The 20,913-nt window shown below is 34.0% G+C and overlaps 1 protein-coding gene across 3 annotated transcripts in view; it reads left to right on the top strand.

The window, feature by feature from the left end:
* LOC122633345 (ecdysone-induced protein 74EF) overlaps window positions 1–20,913 on the top strand; it is a 215,419-nt gene that overhangs the window by 159,479 nt on the left and 35,027 nt on the right. The window lies entirely within an intron of this gene.

The following is a 20,913-nucleotide window of genomic DNA, read 5'->3' as shown; positions in this document are numbered from 1 at the left end:
CACACACACACACACACACACACAATCTGTAAAAGACGAAAGAGTAATGAAATAAAGAAATACGTGGAACATGATGAGGAAAAGAAAAAGAAATGTTGTCAAAGAGTAGTACTTATCTATCTCGGATTATTTCTCAACAAAATATTTGCTCCTTGGTATTTACGCAAAGTGTAAGACGTAACGGCAATACAAGGAGATACAACTCGTGGGCCAATATAAAGAAGGATGGATATATATAAATATATATATATATATATATATATAAAGCGTGATTCTTATTGGGACGCATTGAAATAAAAATGCGATGTAAGTCGATAAGGAAAGATAACAACGCCGCCCGAATGGATCTTCTCTCTCTCTCTCTCTCTCTCTCTCTCTCTCTCTCTCTCTCTCTCTCTCTCTCTCTTCTTCATATTGTATTTTTATGAAATTTCTCTATTTTTCTATCTCTTCACTTTTCGAAAAGGAAGAAAGTATAATCCAAAAATGATACATGTAAAAGAGAGACAGATATTAGACGATATTAGAATTCTTTCTAATCTGATCCTACAAGAAAAATATGAAATAATATCAAACAAAATAAAATAAAAGAGGAAGAAATTAAGAGAAAGAAAAGGAAGAAAGAGACAAAGAAAAAAGAATTTTCGAAAAAGAGATAAAGAGAAAGACGACGAGAGGAGAAACAGAAGAGTAGGATGGGATAGAAGGGAGAAGGGGATAAGAAAGGAGTGGGAGGAAGGAACAGAGTGAGAAAAAGACAGAGAGAGAGAGAAAGAGGATGAGAGAGGGTGGGAGGGGAGGGAGGGACCGTTCAGCGAGGCGAGAAAATTTACGGCACCTCCTCGCGTACCGTTTCGCGAATCTCGTTCACGCGTCGTCGAACGCACGTACACGCGTACTCTTTTAAAAGAGAGCAAGAGAGAGAGAGAGAGAGAGAGAGAGAGAGAGAGAGAGAGAGAGAGAAAGATAGATATAGATAGAGAGAGAGAAAGAGACAGAGAGCACGTAATTTCGGCCGATAAAAATATTACGCAAGAGAACCCACTTTGCGAAGGTCGTTCTCCAGGCTGCCTCCAAGCAACTCGACTCGTCGAAAGCTAACGAAAGAGATACATACATATATACATAGATACATACGCACACGTACACGTTTAACGTAACGTACATACATACATACTTGCTTACGTTCGAACAATATTTTTTTTTTCTTTTTTCTTTTTTTTATACATATAATTTTCAAGTTTTCTCTCTATCTTTCTCTCTTTCTATCTCTCTCTCTTTTTTTCTCTTAGAGATACTTACGTACGTATATCATGCTCATGTTCGAATAATATTCTTTTTACTTGTTTTGTATTTTATTATTTCTTTTTTATATATTTTTTTTCTTTTTTTTTATATATAACTTTCAAGCTTTCTCTCTCTGTCTCTCTCTCTCTCTTTCCTATTTCCCTTCTCTCTTTCTTCTTTTATTCTTATTCGTACATGATAATATCCTTTTGCGACCTGCCTCAAGCCCAACGAAATTAAAACTTCTTCTTTTTCTTCTCTTTCGAGCAGTCAACTTCTATCTCTTTCTATCCTTCTATATCTTTATCTCTCTCTCTCTCTCTCTCTCTCTCTTTCTCTCTCTCTTTCTTTCTTCTTCTTTCTACATGGAATCCGTTCTCTGCTCCCTCACCGCGCTTTATTTATAGCTCTTCTTCTTTTTCCGCGAGCTTTTGCGAAGCCACGCAACGACGGAAGCGTCCGGCACGTCGGAGAAGTCGTTTTGCTAGAGACCCTCTCAACACGAGAATAGTTTCCTTCCTTCTTTCTTCTTCTTCTTCTTCTTCTTCTTCTTCTTCTTCATCTTCTTCGTCTTCTTCTTCGTCTTCGTCTTCATCCTCGCGTATCTTCTTCTTCTTTTCTTTAAAGTCTTTGAAATTCTTCGTCTTTCGCTTCGAGAAAAATGAAAACTGGCGCCTACATATATATATATATATATATATATATATATATACATGTGTGTGTGTATATATATACATATTACCTATATACATATATACATACATATATATACAGAACGCTTCAAAAATAGATGACCAAACTTTGGTGTCATGTTCTAATATCCCTATTCTGATATCTCTTACGGTACTTAAAAATGAAAAAAAGGTCATATAAACATAGGTCCCAAAACTACATGTGTGTGTATGTGTGTGTGTATACTATTTATATTTACGAATAATATCACCGGAAGTAAGCATCTACATCCTTCGCATTAATGTTCATTTATAAAACCCTGTTAAGTAGCAGGGACTGGATAGATTTAACCCTTTTAGTTGAAGTAACGTGAGAATGAAAGTATCACTACGGGAGTTCCCTTACTTACTTTCTTTCTTTCTTTCTTTCATTCTTTCTTTCTTTCTTTTTATCCCTCTCTATTTTACTATCCTCCTTTTAAGTCGGTTTTCTTAGAAAAATTCTACTATGATTAACGAGGAAAAGGAGAAACGTTTAACTAACCCTCAACGAAATGGTGAAAGTCTTTCGTAGGAAAAACTTTCGGCGAAATTTCGTTCGAAATTTTCTTCCACTTCTTTTCCATCTCCTCTTCTCGTTTTAGTCACACTCTCGAATATATTGTATCTCCTATTATAACGCCCTTTATATCAATAGTTAAAAGGAAATACGTTTTTCCACGTGCTGTTCTACGACAGAGAAATAAAAGAGAGGTAAAAGATAGAGAAGAGAGAGAGAGAGAGAGAGAGAGAATCTCTCGTTAAAACTTTCTCTCCGTTCCACCCATGGAAGAAAATTTTTCTTCGTAGTTGGTCATGAAAGAAAGAAAGAAAAAAAGAAAGAGAGAGAGAGAGCGAGAGAGAGAGAGAGAGATAGAGAGAGAGGAGAGAAAGAGAGTGAGAGAGAAAAAAAGGAAAGAAGAAAGAAAAGTGGAGAGGGTGCAGAAAATATTTCTATCTCGATTTGTCTCTCTCTCTCTCTCTCTCTCTCTCTCTCTCTCTCTCTCTCTCTCTCTCTCTCTCTCTTTGAAAAAATATAAAGATGAACATACGAGGACTCTCACCTCTTTTCTTATTCTTTTTTTTTTTTTTAACTTTGTTTTTCTCTTTTCGTACACATAGATATATATCCATACATCGATGTAGTTACTTTCGTCAATCTCAATCAGAAATATTTTCCATTCGAAAGTTGGCAATTTAAAGAAATAAAAAAAGGTAAAAGAAAAAGAATGAAAAAAGTAAGTCGACGTTGTTCGACTTGCCTTCTTCTTCTTTTCCTGTTTTTTCTTTTCTCTCTATCTTCCTTTTTTATTATCTTTTTTATTTGGACAAATAAAAAAGAAAAATATAGAAAAAAAAGGGACTCATTACCTTTTTAGGAAGAGTTTCTTCGAGGGGGCCTACCGGCGAACCCTTTCCTGACGTTCTCTCTTCTCCGTGGTAACAGACACGCAAGAAGAATACATAAACACAGTGTACTATTGTTTCTTCTCTCTCTTTCTTTCTATCTATCTCTTTCTCTTGCCTTCTTACTCGTTGTCAAAAGGGAAACGAGGAAAGTTTCATACGAGTTCCGAGTGAGTGACTAGCAAGAGCGTGAGAGAGATAGAAAAAAAGAAAAAAAAAAGACAAAAAGAAAGAAATGAAGGAAGAAAGGAAGGAAGGAAGGAAGGAAGAAATAAATAAATAAATAAAGTAAGAAAGAAAGAAAGAAAGAAAGAAAGAAAGAAAGAAGAGACTCTTAGGATCATAAGTGAAAGCACAAGGGAGGGTTCACTTTCGGCTTTTGAACGGTGTGAGCCTTGTGTTGGGCTTTTGCGGTTCTTCACTTCTTTTCTTCTTTGAAAGTTGAAGGAAAGAAAAAAAAAAGAAAAAAGAAGGAAAGGAGAGAGAGAAAAAGAGAGAAAAAAAAAGTTTGGAAAGCTTTCATGAAACAGGTAGCTTTGCGGTACCTATGGATTATAAATTCATGTTTACGACGAACAGTAGCTTGCCAACATTTTTTTTTATACGAGGAAAAGGCGAAGATAAAAAATATATATATACAAAAGAGAGAGAGAGAGAGAGAGAGAGAGAGAGGTAATAAATTTTTTTTTCTTTTTTCATTTTTATTTTTTCTTCCCTTCAACGAATCGTATTATATTATAATAGTTTAGATTTTCACGACGATCCTAATCAAAATTATGAATTGCCTCGAGCGATTCTTATGAAATCGATTTTTATTTTTCCTTTTGTCTTTTTTGTTTTTTTCTTTTACCACAATCGGTAGATATATATACATATAATTATCGATAGAAGATAGAAGATAGCCGAAGAAAATTGATTTGTATCGGCGAAAATTAATATACTTATTATAGGCGCAATAATAACGATAAAAAGAAAAAACAAAAAAGAAGGAAGAAGAAAAAAAGAAAGAGAGGAATATATTACAAAACATTAAATATTATTCGATATTATATTCGTTCATTAAGAAAAAGATATTCATACGTTTGTTCACTTAAACGAGAACCTTCCAAATCGTTCGTGAATGAATAATCTATTAACACATAATATAAAATTGTCAAATAAAAGAAAGAGAGAGAGAATTGTTAAAAAATTCTAAAAGAAAAATTCTACGCAACCTAACATCAATTATCATTACCATAATATATCATTTATTTCGATACTCCGATTCGTAGAAAATTTCCTATAAAAATTATTGAACGCAGCTCGATATCAAAATTTCAAAGACGAAAAAAAAAGAAGAAGAAGAGGAAGAAGAAATTAGAAATTAGAAATTAGAAATTAGATCGACGCGGACTGTGAAAGATCGAGAATGCTTCTTCATCGTCGGGGACGAGAAAAGTGTCGAAAGACGAGAGGCAAGAGTTGAAAGAAAGAGGGATGGTGGAGGAAGAGGGGGAGGAAGGGAGGACGTACTTAATGGTTAGCAAGAAGAACGAAAGAGAGAGAGAGAGAGAGAGAGAGAGAGAGAGAGAGAGGAAGGGTAGGTGAAGGAGGGGGATAATTCGAGCCTTTAAATCACTCCGCGCGAATTCGAGCGGACGTTCTCTCTCTCTCTCTCTCTGTCTGTCTCTGTCTCTGCGTGTGTCTCTCTCTCTCTTTCTCTCTCTTTCTCTTTTGCAAGAGTAACCCGACGGAGAGGAAGACGGATTACTTCCGGTCTTGGTCTTCTCGTTCAAAGCACGAAGAAGGCGGGTTAATCAGGAAATGAAGATCGTTCGATCGTCTAGAAGAAAAAAGAAAGAAAGAAAGAAAGAAAGAGGGAAAATAGTACTCTATAATAAGAAAGTAAAGAGGAAGGATATACTATCTCTCTTTCTCTGTCTTATCTTTTTGCTTCGTATACGAATTTACAAGTATATTTATCGTCCTTATCGTCGATTAACCGCGTATACCGCTGATTGCCTCGAAATTGACATTTTATACGTAGAATTTTAATTCGTATATATATATATATATAATCACAAATAAATCGTTCGGTTATGAAATACCTCATGGGTATCATCTCTATTTCAATTTTTCTTTTTTTTTTTTTTTTTTTTTTTTTTATAAATACACCAAGAGATTGAAATATTTCGATATTTTTTTGCGCGATAGGGATTTGCGTGAAGGGATATACTGGGATGGAAAAAACTGGATAAAAAAACAAAAATAGAAAAAGAAAATGGAAAAGAAAACGAGCCATTAAAAAAAAAAAAGAAAAATACCGTAAAATTTCAATTCAACCTAACCATTCATTTCTTATTGATTAATTCAATATATCTACATATATCTACATATATATATACATACATACATACATACATACATACATACATATATACATACATACATACATACATACATACCTTCATACATTATATATATTTCTTTCTATCTTTTTCTTTCTATCTTATTACTCATATTATAACATAAGCTTTCACATATTAGAAACAATGATCGATCTCGAAATACATTTCCATTGTGTGAACATCCTGCACCGCCATATTGGCGATTCCCAGTCATCGAGTCGCTTCGGAATCTCTCTCTCTCTCTCTCTCTCTCCCTCTGTCTATCTCTCTCTATCTATGCAACAATGTATCGATGATACGAAAACGGAATATGGTGGAAGCAGTCGTCTCGCTTAGCCGCGCAACAACGAACGTGTTTGTATTTAAATAGCTAATGCTTCGAGGAAGCTCGCCGCCGAGCTCATTGTAATTCAGGATATTGGCCCGCCGAGGAAGGAAGGACTAACTTCCTGTCTGAGTTACGTCTCTCTTGCCACCCTCCTTCGCGCCTACCGTCCTACCCCCTTGGTCATCGGACATTTTTCTTTTTTCTTCTTTTTTTTTTCTTTCTCTTTTTCTTTTCCTTTTTCTTTTTCTTTTCTTCTCCTTCTACTTCTACTTCTCCTCCTCTCCCGCGATTCCTTTCGCTTCAAGCTGACACGACACTTAAACTCGTAAATTTTTACTTAAGTAAACGGATTCTTCGTCTTGTGATATTTAAAAAAAAAAAAAAAAAAAGAAATGAGAGATATCGATACGATCATCGATAGAAAATTTATAATCGTCAAGATTTATTATTTTTAAATTAAGATGATATACAAATGCTTATGATATTAAAAAGTTGATCGATTAATCAAAATTAATATTAACAAAAATTTATCGTGTTAAGGTTGATAATGTTATTGCTGGAATTTTTAATATCCTAACGAATAATTAGAAGATTAAAGAATATATCAAAGTTTACGGTATATCAAAACTTATGATATAAAAATGTATATAATAGAAAAATTTGATTATATCAAGATTTATGATACAGGTATACAGAAAAAAAAAAAAAAAAAGGAAAAGAAGAGGGAAAATATGCGATGGAGTTTTATGTCCATGAAAAAAAGAAAAAAAAAAAGAAATATATATGTGTGTATGTGTGTGTCTCTATCTGTCTCTCTCTCTCTCTCTCTCTCTCTTTCTCTCTCTCTCTCCCTTTCTGTCTCTCTTTTTTCATCTATGACTACGAACGGATAAAAATCAGCATCATCGAACGACAAAATGAAACCTTCGTTCGGTAAGGTTGATCGATTTAAAATTACCTTCCGAACGCGCGTGTTCACGAAACTGACCTACATTCCGACCCTCCGAAGGGAAGCCGTCGGCACGGTAAATCTCTCCCACACACCCTATCCCCCCATTGTGTGTATCCTTGAAGAGAAAGAGAAAGAGGGATGGGGTGAAAAAAAAAGAAAGAAAAACGCACAACAAAATCCTACCCTTCGCTAACCCTTCGCCCTCCCCTACCCTCTCTTCGTCTCTCCCAAAAAAAAAATCGTGTTTTCGATCACTCTCTGTTTCTCTCTCTCTCTCTCTCTCTCTCTTGCTTTTACTCTTTCTCTCTATCTCTCTCTCTCTCTCTCTCTCTCTCTCTCTCTTAGTTATTCTCTATTTCATTTCACTAAAGTCAAATAAACGTCCTCTCTCTCTTTCTCTCTCACTCACTCATTCTCTCTCTCTCACTCTCTCATATTTTATTTTTACATCGATCTCCTTTTGTACCTTTGAGAGGACACATAGAGGGTTGACAAACCTTAAAACCCTTCGGCCTGTCAACGAGGCGAGACTCACGCCTCACGAATTTTCTCTTGTTTAGGGGAGGATGAGTGAGTGCGAGAGAGAGAAAGAGAGAGAAAGAGAGAGACAGAGACACCAGAGATACACGCATACACATACAAAGCGAAAGAGAGAGAGAGAGAGAGAGAGAGAGAGAGAGAGAGAGAGAGAGAGAGATTTATATAGAGATAGAGATAGATAGATCGATTTTCCAGACCGATCGGTCCGGAAGAGAGCAACGACGAGAGTATAAGACCGATAGTGATAGTGATAGTGATAGTAATAGTAATAGTAATAGTAGTAGTAGTACTGGCACGAGGGGTAGGAAGAGTGGGGAGAGGGAGGGGGTGAAGGACGTGCCGTAGGCGGTCGCAATAGGAAAACTGGGATAGACTGTCCTTGTGCTTACGGGTGGTTATTGGAACGTTGGCACGGAGACGTTTACCTTCGTCTACCGGGTGTCCTAAGCACGTTATATGGATGGCTCGTCTAATTTGCCAATTGCAACGGTCTCTGTCGTCGTCGTCGTCTCTATCGTCGGCTTTATCTAACTCGTTCGACCTCCTTTTACTTTTACTTTTTTTTATTCTACTTCTTTTACTTTTTTTTTTCTTCTTTTTTTTTCTTTTTTTCCTTTTTCTATGTCCCCTTAATGTATCTTTCATTATTTCTAACATTATATATGTGTGTATATATATCTAACGATAATCAACGATTTCGAAAATTTTATTGTTCATTTTTTATAATCCAAAAAGAATATCGATTAGTTACTTTCGATGTTTGCTAAATGATTACGATTATGGACGATTGACGTCTATTTGAATTTTGTTAATACGAATTTGAAATTGATTAGACGGCGAAGATTCGAAATTGTTTTTTATAATTTTTACGATCGAGATAATTTCGTTTTTCGTTTTTTCTTTTTCTTTTCTCTCTTCAATTTTTCTAAACTCGACGTGAATTTTCATTAAATAAATTTCTCGTAGGAAAAAATATTAGAAGTATGAGGGATAGTTTAGAACGTTAACACCCGTTAGACACGAGACGGAGAAGAGCGAGGCGGTCTCGATCGGTGGCGTACACACAAACGCACATATATACACGCATATACACATATATACACACACATATATATACAGACATAGTCTTGCTATAGGTACGCGAGAGAACACGGTGCATAGAGGAAGAGCAATGCGCGTTCGCTGAATGCACCAGCCCTGACCTACATAGTAAACTGTGTTGTGGGCTAGGCGAGCCTACGCTAGAGCTACCTAGACTATTATAGCTGCTAGGTATTGGAGGAGGAGAGAGAGGGTATTATGTGCCTCTTAACCGCACGTTAAATAGGTACATACATTAAGTATTCGTCTATAATCCATTTCGTATGATTATACGAAGTCTTTTCGATTTTTATTATATATATTGCATACATATAATTATGTGTGTATATATATACACGTTGTATGTATCACAACTATGGACCTATGAAAAAAAAAAAAAAAACATTATTACTATCATATTCATATATTTCTTTTATCTTTTCTCTTTTATAAATCATCATTGCATACATGTATGTAGATCATTTTTTCTTCCATTTTTTTTTTTTTTTCAATATAATTTTGTTATATAATGTTATGTATATATCCTTTGTGTTTCTCTTCTTTTCTTCTTTTTTAATTTTTTTTTTTTTTTTTTTTTAATTTTTTTTCTTAAACGTCACGTCATTTATTACGTCGACTGCCACGTGGATCATCGGTGGCCCGCGTTGTTAATTACAGTGCAGACTGTTGTGGTTATTTTGTGTAAAATCAAACGCGATTGTGAAATCCTTCGTAATAACATTAGCTGATGAATAATTATCATGTATAATGCAATTGTCGTACCGTCGTGAGCCATCGATAGGTCATTTGACCCGAACAGAAAGTCATGTGAAAATTGATCAAAACAGAATTAAATATGTTAAAAGACTTTTAATATACGTGTATATCATTTCTTAAAAGTCATCGTTTTATATATTATTTTTATTATTATTATTATTATATATATATACTTTATTTCTTAAATCTTCATATTTGTATACACCATTTTTCAAAAATCATTATTATATATCTTCCTTTTATTATAACATATATATCTTATTTCTTAAAAATTATCATTATATAAATTACTTTTTTATAATCACTTCTATTATCACTTTATATATATATATATATATATATATATATATATATTGATCTTTCAGAAACAATTATTATTAAAAAAAATACATTCTTCTTTATGATATACATTAATTGTCAAAAGTTCATTTTCGTTTCTTTTGTTTTTTCAAAATAATTTCGACACGATTAGATCACTCCAGAGATTGATTGCGTTTCATTTTATTTATATATGCACGTAAAGAGATACTATCGAGAAAATTGAGATACTAAAATACATAGGTATTTCAAAATAGCCATTTCAAGATACTTGAGGAGAGGAGCATCAACGATTTATTTCTTTACAGCCCCTCTGCTACGTATGTTTGTTCTCTCGCGTGCAAAAAGATATAACGAAAGAAAAAAGGAAGATGCGATAGGAATTCCTGAAGGAAAAAAAAAAAGAAAGAAGGAAAGAAAGAAAGAAAAAAGTCAGCAATCATCGAAACGTAAATCAAACAAAGATTTGTACGATGTATATATATATATATATATATAAAAATGTGTATACATATGTGTGTGCACGAGTATGCGTGTAAATGTACATACGTATCGAAAAGAGCCGAACGGAAGCTAATTTGAGTTATTTATTTGATTTCGAATCTTTTTTTTTTTTTTTCTTTTTTGATTAGATCGAAATCGAATAAATTTTCTTTCTTTCTCTTTCTCTCTCCCTCTCTCTCTCTCTCTCTCTCATTCTTTCTTTGTCGTATTTTCGACAAATCTCGTTTGTTTTAATGCATCAGTTAAAATGATACAATAATATACATATGTGTATACGCCTGCGATAAAATTGATAACAGAAGAACTGAACGACAAAGACATTTGTGAAAGATATATATGTATGTATATATATATATATATATGTATGTATGTATATACACATTTAAATATGTATGTACGTTTGTATGTATTTCGAATAACGTGTGTTTCGTTTAATCGAATTTAACCAAATCGATCAGGTCTTCTTATCAATTTCGAATTACATAATACGTACGAAATGCTTGCTAATGTGAAAGAAAGAAAGAGAGAAAGAGAGAGAGAGAAAGAAAAGAGAGAGTAAGCATATTTGTTTTACAATACAATGATCATCTCGTACAACACATAAAAGATAGAATTAGTACCATTTTCTAATCAATATAAAGTACGATATATATGTATCATTTGTGTTCTCTCTCTCTCTCTCTCCTACACTCTCTCTCTTGCGTCATAATTTCTCGTTATACTAAACAGAACGACCTTGACATTTTTTCACTCATCTGACGTCGACAAAGATGTTGATAACGACAATGATAGTGATAATAATAATAATAATAATGAGAATAATAATAATAATAATAATAATAATAATAATAATAATAATAATAATAATAATAATAATGATAATGACGATGAATAGATCTGTCTCGGTAATATGCTGACAGATCGGCCACTAACCTTTCTGATAAATTTACATAATTATCTATTACTATTTTTATTCTTTTAAATTATTCTTTTTTCTTTCTTTCTTTCTTTCTTTCTATCCTTTGTTCTTTTCCTTTTTTCTTTTCTTTTCTTTCCTATTTCAACAGATCGATCTTGTTATAATATAACGATAGATCGATGATCTATGACACGATTCAAGTTAAAAAAGTTACGATAAAATTCCAACCGAGAAAATCGTATTTCTATGTGTGAGAGTATTGCGCAAGCATAAAATTAGATTCCTCCTCGGCCATTAGCTTACATAATGGATCCTTAATCGCCAACAGCTCCTTGTTTGTAAAGAGATAACAAGATATTCGTGTTTCTTTCTTTTTTATATATATATATATATATATTTCTTTCTTTTTCTTTTTTTTCTTCTTCTTCATTTTCTTTTTCTTTTCCTTTTTCTTAGCAATCAACAACAACGTCTCTTATAAATTACGTATGTAAGTGCAAATACCTACATACCTACATGTATGTATGTATGTATGTACGGTATATGTATGTATGTATGTATTTACGATGCGGTAACATCAACCCGTTTTAGGTATTAACGAGACAGCTTCTTTACTAATTTTTCTTTTTTTATTTATTTATCTATTTCTACCTTTTTATATTTCTTCCTTTCTTTTCATCTTTTTTCTTTCTTTCTTTTTTTCTTTCTCGACTTGCATTAGTTCTCCCATAAGGAAAAATCACCATCATCGAGCACGCATTAACGAGAGCGAGCGAGACAGAGAAAGAAAGAAAGAAAGAAAGAAAGAGAGAGAGAGAGAGAATTATACAGGTCCGATTTACGATTCACATCCGCGTTCGTAAGAAAAATACCATCGACGAGTATCTAACATACCTTTCGAGATCAAACAAACTTGTCTCGAGCCTTTTTCGAGGCACCAGAAAAGAAATGGGTACCTAAAAAGATTTCTCTCTATTTTCCTATCTATCTCTTCTCCTTTTCTCTTTCTTTCTCTCTCTTTCTCGGTCTATCTCACTTTTTCTAGTACTTTAGTTCCATAAGAACGATAGAGATAAATAGAGAGAGAGAGAGAGAGAGAGAGAGAGAGAGAGAAAGAGAGAGATAGAATAAAAAAGATAACACTTAAAAGCCATAGGAACCATCTGGTCTAGCATACCTGAGCAGCTTGAAGATGTGTATTATACCGTTAGTCGATCCCGAGGGATATCCCAGTTTCTTCAGATATCCCGTAGACTTTTAACGGGACTTTCTACCCACTACGGACGTGACCTTAATTTACCATCCTAACGAGAAAGGGATAAGGGTTGCCTTCACGCCTTACCCTTCGTCCTTAACCGATCCCACTTTCTTCATAAAAAAATAAACTATTTTCTTGACATATTATACATATTGTGTGTGTGTGTGTGTGTGTCTGTGTGCGTTTGTCTGTATAGATATAGATATAGACATAAACAAGCTGGCACGTTTGATCGTTTCCTAACGATTTTCTAATATCGATTATCTTCTTCTATTTATTTATTTAGTTTTTCTTTGTTTTTTTTATACTCAACGTAAAAGAAAAGGAAAGAAAATGAGAGAGAAAAAGAGAGAGAGAGAGAGAGAGAGAGAGAGGAGGAGGAAAGTGAGAAAAAAAATAAAATAGAAAACTACATATTATAGGATAAAGTCGATCGTCTAGTAATCTTTTTTTTTTTTTCTATTTATCCTTCTTCTACTCTTTTATTTTCTGTACATCTTTTTTTTTCTTCTTTGTTTTTTTCTTTTTCCTTAACATTTTCTTCAAGAGAGATACACGTTATTCTCTCTCTCTCTCTCTCTCTCTCCTCGATCGTTCATTTTCCGTGTCGCTTCCCTTTAGTTCTCTTCTCTTTTCTTCTCTTCCCTTCTTTCCCTTGAGAGTGTGTATAAGAGAGAAAAAGACAGAGACAGAGAGAAAGAGAGAGAAAGAGAGAGACCTGGAAGGAAGTGGGCGTGCGTATATATCGCGTACTTACACTACTATATTCTCTCTCTCTCTCTCTCTCTCTCTCTCTCTCTCTCTCTCTCTCTCTGTCTCTCTCTGTCTTTCTGCTTCTCTCTCTTTTTCTCTCTCGTAGACGACGAGTTTCCGTGGGACAATGGAGGAACACGCTCGATGTTCTCTCTCTCTCTCTCTCTCTCTCTCCTGCTCTCTTGCTCTCTCTGTCTCTCTCTTATTCTCTCAGCGGCCATTCAACCGAAGAAATGGGTCAGGGCCGGCGTGCAACACCTTCGTTTCCTCTTTCTCAGAGGAAGAAGTAGCGACTTTGTTGGGTACAGAGAAAAAGAGAAGCTGTGGGAGAAAAAGAAAGAGAAAAAAAAATGTTGAGTAGGACAGAGACAGGGAGGGGGAGGGGAGAGAAAGAGAGAGAGAGAGGGTGTTTTACCTTTGTCGAAAGATTGTCGCTATCGACGAGGGTGGAACGAACGTTAGTTATTCCTTTCATCTTCTTTCTATGCATTTTTCTTGAGAGGAACAAAGAGAGAGAGGGAGAGAGAGAGAGAGAGTGAGAGTGAGAGTGAGAGTGAGAGAAAGAGAGAGAGAGAGAGAGAGAGGAAGAGGAAGAGAAAGTTTTAAACGTTGGAGAAAGAATTTTTTTTTCTTCTCTTTTCTTTTTTGTTTTCTTTTTTTTTTTTTACTTTTAAAAATAGACAATAAAGAAGCTTTTATATATATATATATATATAGTATAATTTAAATTGTATTGTATGTGTGTATTGTAGGTATATTTATTATTATTTTAGATATATATTAATAATAGATATATATATTTAATTGCTAATATATAAAATTTCTCGATGATATAATTAATCGATTAATTGATTGATATTATTAATTTTGTTCACGTTTCGAAGATAGATATATCACGCGTATCGTAATTGATTAAACGTTTATTTAGAAATTTTCTATCAAAATTGAAGAGAATGAAAATATTCGTACCTTTTTCTCTCTTAAACGACATTCCTTTCTCCCTTCTCTTTTTTTTTTTTCTTTTCATTGTACAGTCGTAAGAGAGTAAAAATAAATCAATCAACGTTCTCGTTTTAAACGATCCGACGATCATTTATAATAACATACAAATTCAACAAAACTGACCTGCAACATTGCACGTATATATATATATATATATATATATATATATATATATGATATTTCTAAAAAATATTTCTAAAAAATATTAAAAATAATTTTTTACTTTTTAATGTCGCAAGAAAATAGACGAAGACGCGAAAACGATATAAAGAAGATTAAAACTGAAAAACCACGTAATGGGATGTGCGCACGTAAACGTCGTACGTACGTTAAACGTTACGTTAACGCACGTTAACGTACGTAGTACGCGCTTGCTCGCGAATAAGAAGGAGTACACTCTCGATTTCGACGGAGAAGGAAGTGGGTCGAGCGCGCGTGCGCTCGCGCGCAAACTCGTAGTAAAGAGTAAGAGAGTAAGATAGTAAGGAAGAGAAAGAGAGAAAGAGAAAGAGAGAAGGAGAGAGTCACGTACGACTCGCACTACGAGCCGTCCGTCTCGTGTTTCCGCTATCGAAATTTCCGGCTTTGGTAATCGTACAAGAGAGAAAGAGAAAGATATATATATATACATATATATATATTTATATATATATATGTGTGTGTTGTGTATATATATGTAGATATATAGATAACGAGTAAGAGAGAAAGAGAAGGAGAACATTAATGACCCATTGTCTAGCACATTTGAATTTCCACGCCCATAAAACACGAATACCATAGCTGGCAAGATCGAGAACTCGATTAATTTATCATCGATTACTTATGCTCGGCAGGTGTAAATCCGAGAGAAGAGATTTCATGTCTCCTGTTCTTTTTTCTCCTTCTCTCTCTCTCACTCTCTTTTTCTTTTTTTATTCGTCCCACCTTGTCCCTCCCTCCCACCTCCTGAACCTCCGTCCCGTACTTTCTCATACTCTACCTCGTTCGAGTGTACGTTTGTTTGTTGTGTGTTTGTGTATGTGTGTCGTGTTGCGGTGATTCTCGAGAGCCAGATGTTGGTAGGACGGAGAACGTAATATCGAAAGATCGCAGAAGAGTAATCGATTATGAACGGCGATACAGGCTCGTTCTCTGGGCCACATGTTCTCCCGATATAAGCTGTGATTTCCCAAAGGCCATTCCTTCTCTTACATTTAATTCATACGGTATATTATCCTCTTTATTTTTCTTCTTCTTCTTTTTTTCATTTCTTTTTTCTTTCTTTTTTTTTTTTTTATTTTTATCTTTTACCTTTTTTTCTGTTTTCTTTTTTTTTTCTTCTTTCGGCGCATGTACTCGTAACGGAGAACACGCAATACTTTTGAATCTCGTATAATCACGGCTAAAGAGTAAGAGAGAGAGAGAGAGAGAGAGAGAGGTGTTTAACACAGGTGCTCTCGTATATGCAGCACCTGCGACATACGAATTACTTTACTTCAGACTCTCGGTACTCTCCTCGTAAGATGCTTAACGTGTACTTTGCGTGTACTTGAAAGAGAACAGCCGCTGGCTGTCTCTCACGACTTACGACCGACATATATCGAACATGCGTGATGTCACATAGAAAGAGAGAGTCGTTACCGTTACGCAATGCCAACTCCGTTCAGAAAGAGACGTGTCGAGAAAGTTGCTATGGCCCGGCCAAACGCTGACCTTACATACTCTTCCCTTATAATATATATAGATGTAGATGTATATATATATATAGAATCTATGTGTCTGACTGTCTTTCTGTCTACTGTGTGTGTGTGTTTGTGTTAGAGAAAGAGAAAATAACTTCCTAAAATCGTTCGATCTTTCTCCGAAAAAAGAGATAGAACCTGTTTCTTAAATTTGAATTTACCGCAACGGAAGGTTGTAAAATCGATTTACTCGAATATCGAAATATCGTCGATTTTTTTATTCCAATTTCTTTATTTATATTAGATAGATCTTCTCAAACAATTATTACGAACAATATCGACTTGCTATCATTATTATTATTATTATTATTATTATTATTATTATTATTATTATTATTATTATTATTATCTTGTATTTATTCAAATTTGAATTCGCCGCCATGAAACGATACAAAACATCGCGTTATATCGAATTAGAAAGAATCGATTATTTCTTTTCTTTTCGATTTAGCCGATTAACTCGATCTCTCTAGATCCTCTCGATTATATTTTCTCATCATCAACATCATCTTCATCGTTATTATTATTATCATTATTATTATTATTATTACTATCATTATTATTATTATTACTATCATTATTATTATTATTATCTCTTTTTTTATCGTATCCCGACGACACGATTTTCCCGAAGACAAATTAATTATTAGTAGAGATATCTAGAACGAAAGTAACGGAAGATACCGTGAAATCGTGGCCGCACCTCAAAGCCTTACCGGAAGTCGAGGTCGAATAGAAGAATGAAAGAGAAAGAGAAAGAGAAAAACGATAGAGAAAGAAAGACAGAGAAAGAGAAAAAGAAAAACGATAGAGAAAGAAAGACAGAGAAAGAGAGAGAGAGAGAGACGTTGAACAGGAAGCTCGGCACGTAAAAGCTAGCACGTGAAATCGACTCGAAGATTCCCTCGCGCGTCGTGAGGATAGAAAGACAGAGAGAGAGAGAGAGAGAGAGAGAGGAGAGAGTAATGGCGGAGAAGTAGGGTAAGAGAGTGGGGGTATAGGAGGGGAGGGTACTCGACGTACCGAGAGGTAGATGTGTGTACGGTCGATGCGGCTAGACACCCACCCCTTGACTTCGCGTCGAGGGCGAACCAAGGTCGACCAAGGTCGGACTTTTCTTGAATTTGCAAATTTTCTTCCATTGTTGCACGTCAATAATCCGATCAATAAAAATATTTTTATTAACTTTAATGGTCACGTATACGAATGGCAACTAGTGTTCTTCTTTTTTTTTTTATTTTTTTATTATTATTTACTTATCTTTTTTTTTTTTTTTTTTTTTTTTTTTTTTTTTTTTTTTTTTTTTTTTTTGTTAACAAATCGACAGAAATCGTTCGTTTATTACTCGTTTATTGTGCATCTTTACGTGTTTACTTATTAAATAATATATCACGTGTAGTAAGATGAATCGTATTTTAAGACTTGATTATCTTCATCAAAAATTATATATCCGCGCATTAATTTCAGATTAATTATAATATTTGAAATGAATTATGATAATATTGCGTGCGGGAGATCTGAAGTTTTTTTAAATTTATTTAGTATTTTTTACATTTATATGTGTGTGTAAAATATCGAGAAAGAAAGAGAGAGTTAGAAATAGAGAAAGAAAGTGAATCGTATAATTTGATCTTTAAAAATTCGATATTAAATTTATTTCAAATGTTTCATATAATAATTATGATAATATTACAAAACAATTGATATTATTGTTTGAAATTGAACACAATATGTGTATACATACATACATATGTATATATATATATATATATATATATACACATAGGTGTTGCAAAAGCTTGAGAAGCATATGTACGTATTGCTTTTAATTTATTATCTAATCAACGTAACGACTCGATCCCGAATTTGCCGATGAACGAATGAAATCTTTTAATACGATTAAGCCTCGGCCTTATCTTTGGCTTTTAACCGGTTCTTGCACTTTCTCGGAATTCTTCGAAAAGAAAGAAAGAGAGAAGGAGAGAAAAAAAAGAAAGAAAGAATGAGATAGAGAAAGTTTTGCCCTTGAAAATTCGTAACGAGACAAGTTATCGTAATGTTACGAGTTCGGTTTAATGACGAGAAAGAAGAAAAAAAAAAAAAACGTTCTCGTAATTCTAGATGGTTCGAGAAAAAACGAGCTAAACAGAGAAAAAGAGAGAAAAAGAGAGAGAATAGGGATAGAAATAGAAACGAATAGGAATGAGATAGGGTGGAATGGGGTTGGGCGGGGTTGAAACGAAGAAGAAAGAATATAACGAGTCGACGTTGTTTTCAACGATTCCTCGAAGACATTTTCTTTTATTTCTCATTTTTCTTTCATTCCTTCTTTCTCTTTCTCTCTTTTTCTCTCTCTCTCTCTCTCTCTCTCTCTCTCTCTCTCTTTTTCCCCTTGTAACGAGACAAACGAACGAACAAGGAGTGAGAGTGGAGATCGGGTTTACGAGGGAAGAAGGAAAAAGGGAAGAAAGGGTAATTCAGTCTTCGCACGATATAACTTGGTGGAGAAAAACTGATCTGAAATGCACCCACGCTAGTTGGAAGAAGTTAGAGAAGGGTACTTGAGGGTTAACCGAGGTCCTTAAACCCTTCTTCAAGCACCGATAATTTGCATTCGTGTAACACGCATGTGTACATATATATATATATATATACATAAAAATGATATACAGATACATGTGTTTTTATATATATATAAATATATAAATATATATATATATATATATATGTTTGACGTCTTGTAAGAAATAGTAATATAGAAACAAGGCAAAAATAGCGTGCGTTTGACTCAACGAGAATAGGGTCTTTATTGCGATAAATGTCGGTTGCACACACATTCCTTATTATTGTTATTACTGTTATTATTATTGTTGTTGTTATTAAAAAACTACATATCGTAAAATAATGTTCTTTTTAACGTAGGAAATGATTTTATCGACCTATCTGTGATTCTTGCGTTCATATATATATATATATATATATATATATATATATATATATATATAAACGTACGAGCGCGCGCGTGGTGTGTGCACGCGCGTGTGTTTGTGTGACATATCTAAAATATGTTCGTTAAATCCTTAAACTGTTTAACTTCGAGTAATTATCTTATCACCAATGTAAACAGCCTAATATCGAGCTACTTGATATCGATCGATATGAATCGAGATCCATTTCTTTTTTCTTCTTTCTTTTTCATTTTCTTTTATTTTCTTTCTGCAATATTTTAATTTTTTATTTTCTATTAGTTAGAATATATTTCAACGCATAGTGAAATAACGATTTAGTTTTATGTACTCTCTCTCTCTCTCTCTCTCTATCTCTCTATATCTTGTAATAGACATGAAAGAATAAGAAGATAAAGAAAAAGAAGATAAAAAGAAATAATAAGAAGAACAAGATAAAGAAGATAAAGAAAAAGAAGAAGACGACAATCGTTTGCTTTAAACAGAGACGTGAGCTCGTTTTACGTGATCATAATCGACGATTCGAATCACTGACGTCAAAGTAACTGTCGATATTATCGATATAAATATACGATTTAACAAGTACTGCAGGTCTTTGTCAACTTCAAAGATTTTCCCGCCAATTCAAAATCAATCCTTCGTTTGAAGATTCGTTTGAAAAAGAGAATTTTTCGTTAATCATCAATAAAATCTTTAATCGTATTAATATACAAAAAAAAAAAAAAAACGAAAAACGATATCATATATTTCTCTCTCTTTCTCTTCCTCTTTCTCTCTATCTTTCTCTAAGTACACGTAGAACATATTCAACGTTTTGCTTAAAGAGCACAAGGATCGCATTCTGATTCGCCAGAGTCTCGAGGAGATCTCGCAAGATATATCTCCATCTTACACAATTTCCTTTGACCTTTAACGTAAATGTAATACATGTTGTGTTCGTTCGTTCGTTCGTTCGTTCGTTCGTTCGTTCGTTCGTTCGTTTGCGCTTATTCGATCGCTCGTTTGCGACGAGAATCTATGGATTGAACTTTCTCGTCATTTTCGTATAGAACGAAATTTAAAAAAAAAAAAAAAAAGAACAAGAAAAAGAGAGAAGAAAAAGGATTACATATATAAATACGTACGTACATACATATTATAACTAGATAATAAATTAAGAGAATTAGATATAGATAAGATAAGAAACAAAAAAAAAGGAGAAAGAAAGAAAGACAAGTATAAAAGAAGAAATAAAATAAAGAGAAAAAGAAAAAAAACAGACGAGGAGGAGGATGCTGAACAATAAAAAACTACCAACAAAAGAGAATGATGATGATGATGATGATCATGTAAACAATAATAATAATAACAACAACAATAATCATCATTACAAAAAAAGAAAAAATAATGAAAAAAAAAAGAAATGATAAGAAAAAATCAAAAAGAAAAAGAAGGACACGTATGTTATGTACGTATGTATATATCTAAATAATACATGTGTGTATGTCTGTGTGTACATATATATGTATTATATATTTGTAAAATTTCCATCATATATTATGAATAATGATCGATCGACCAATAGATCGATCGATCTATATAAATATATCGGTCGATCGATCTATCGATCGAAATCGATCGCGTGCTCGCGTGCTCAGGCGCGTGCGTTCGTTCACTCGTTCTCTCTCTCTCTCTCTCTCTCTCTCTCTCTCTCTCTCTCTCTCTCTCTCTCTTTCTCTTTCGTTCTCTCTGTCACCCGTTTCGTTCGTTCCTTCGTTCCTTCGTTCCTTCGTTCGTTTCTTCCTTCGTTCCTTCTATCGTTCACTCGCTCGGACGCTTTTCCACGGCGATTTTTCCCCAGGAGCGCAACGAGAAATTGCTTAATGAAGCCGCGAGGTTGGCACTGCCTGAAAGGAAGGTAGAAACGTTGCAGTGGGTCAAGGAGAGACGCCGGCTTTCACTTCCTCTCCGCAGCACCGCGCTATACCCCTCGAGAGAGAACACTTCTCTCTCTCTCTCTCTCTC

The sequence above is a fragment of the Vespula pensylvanica genome, chromosome 12 (genome assembly GCF_014466175.1).
Source record: "Vespula pensylvanica isolate Volc-1 chromosome 12, ASM1446617v1, whole genome shotgun sequence".
In the NCBI taxonomy this organism is placed as follows: Eukaryota; Metazoa; Arthropoda; class Insecta; order Hymenoptera; family Vespidae; genus Vespula; species Vespula pensylvanica.
Note: the sequence above shows the minus strand (reverse complement) of the source record. Positions and strands in the feature narration are given on the sequence as shown.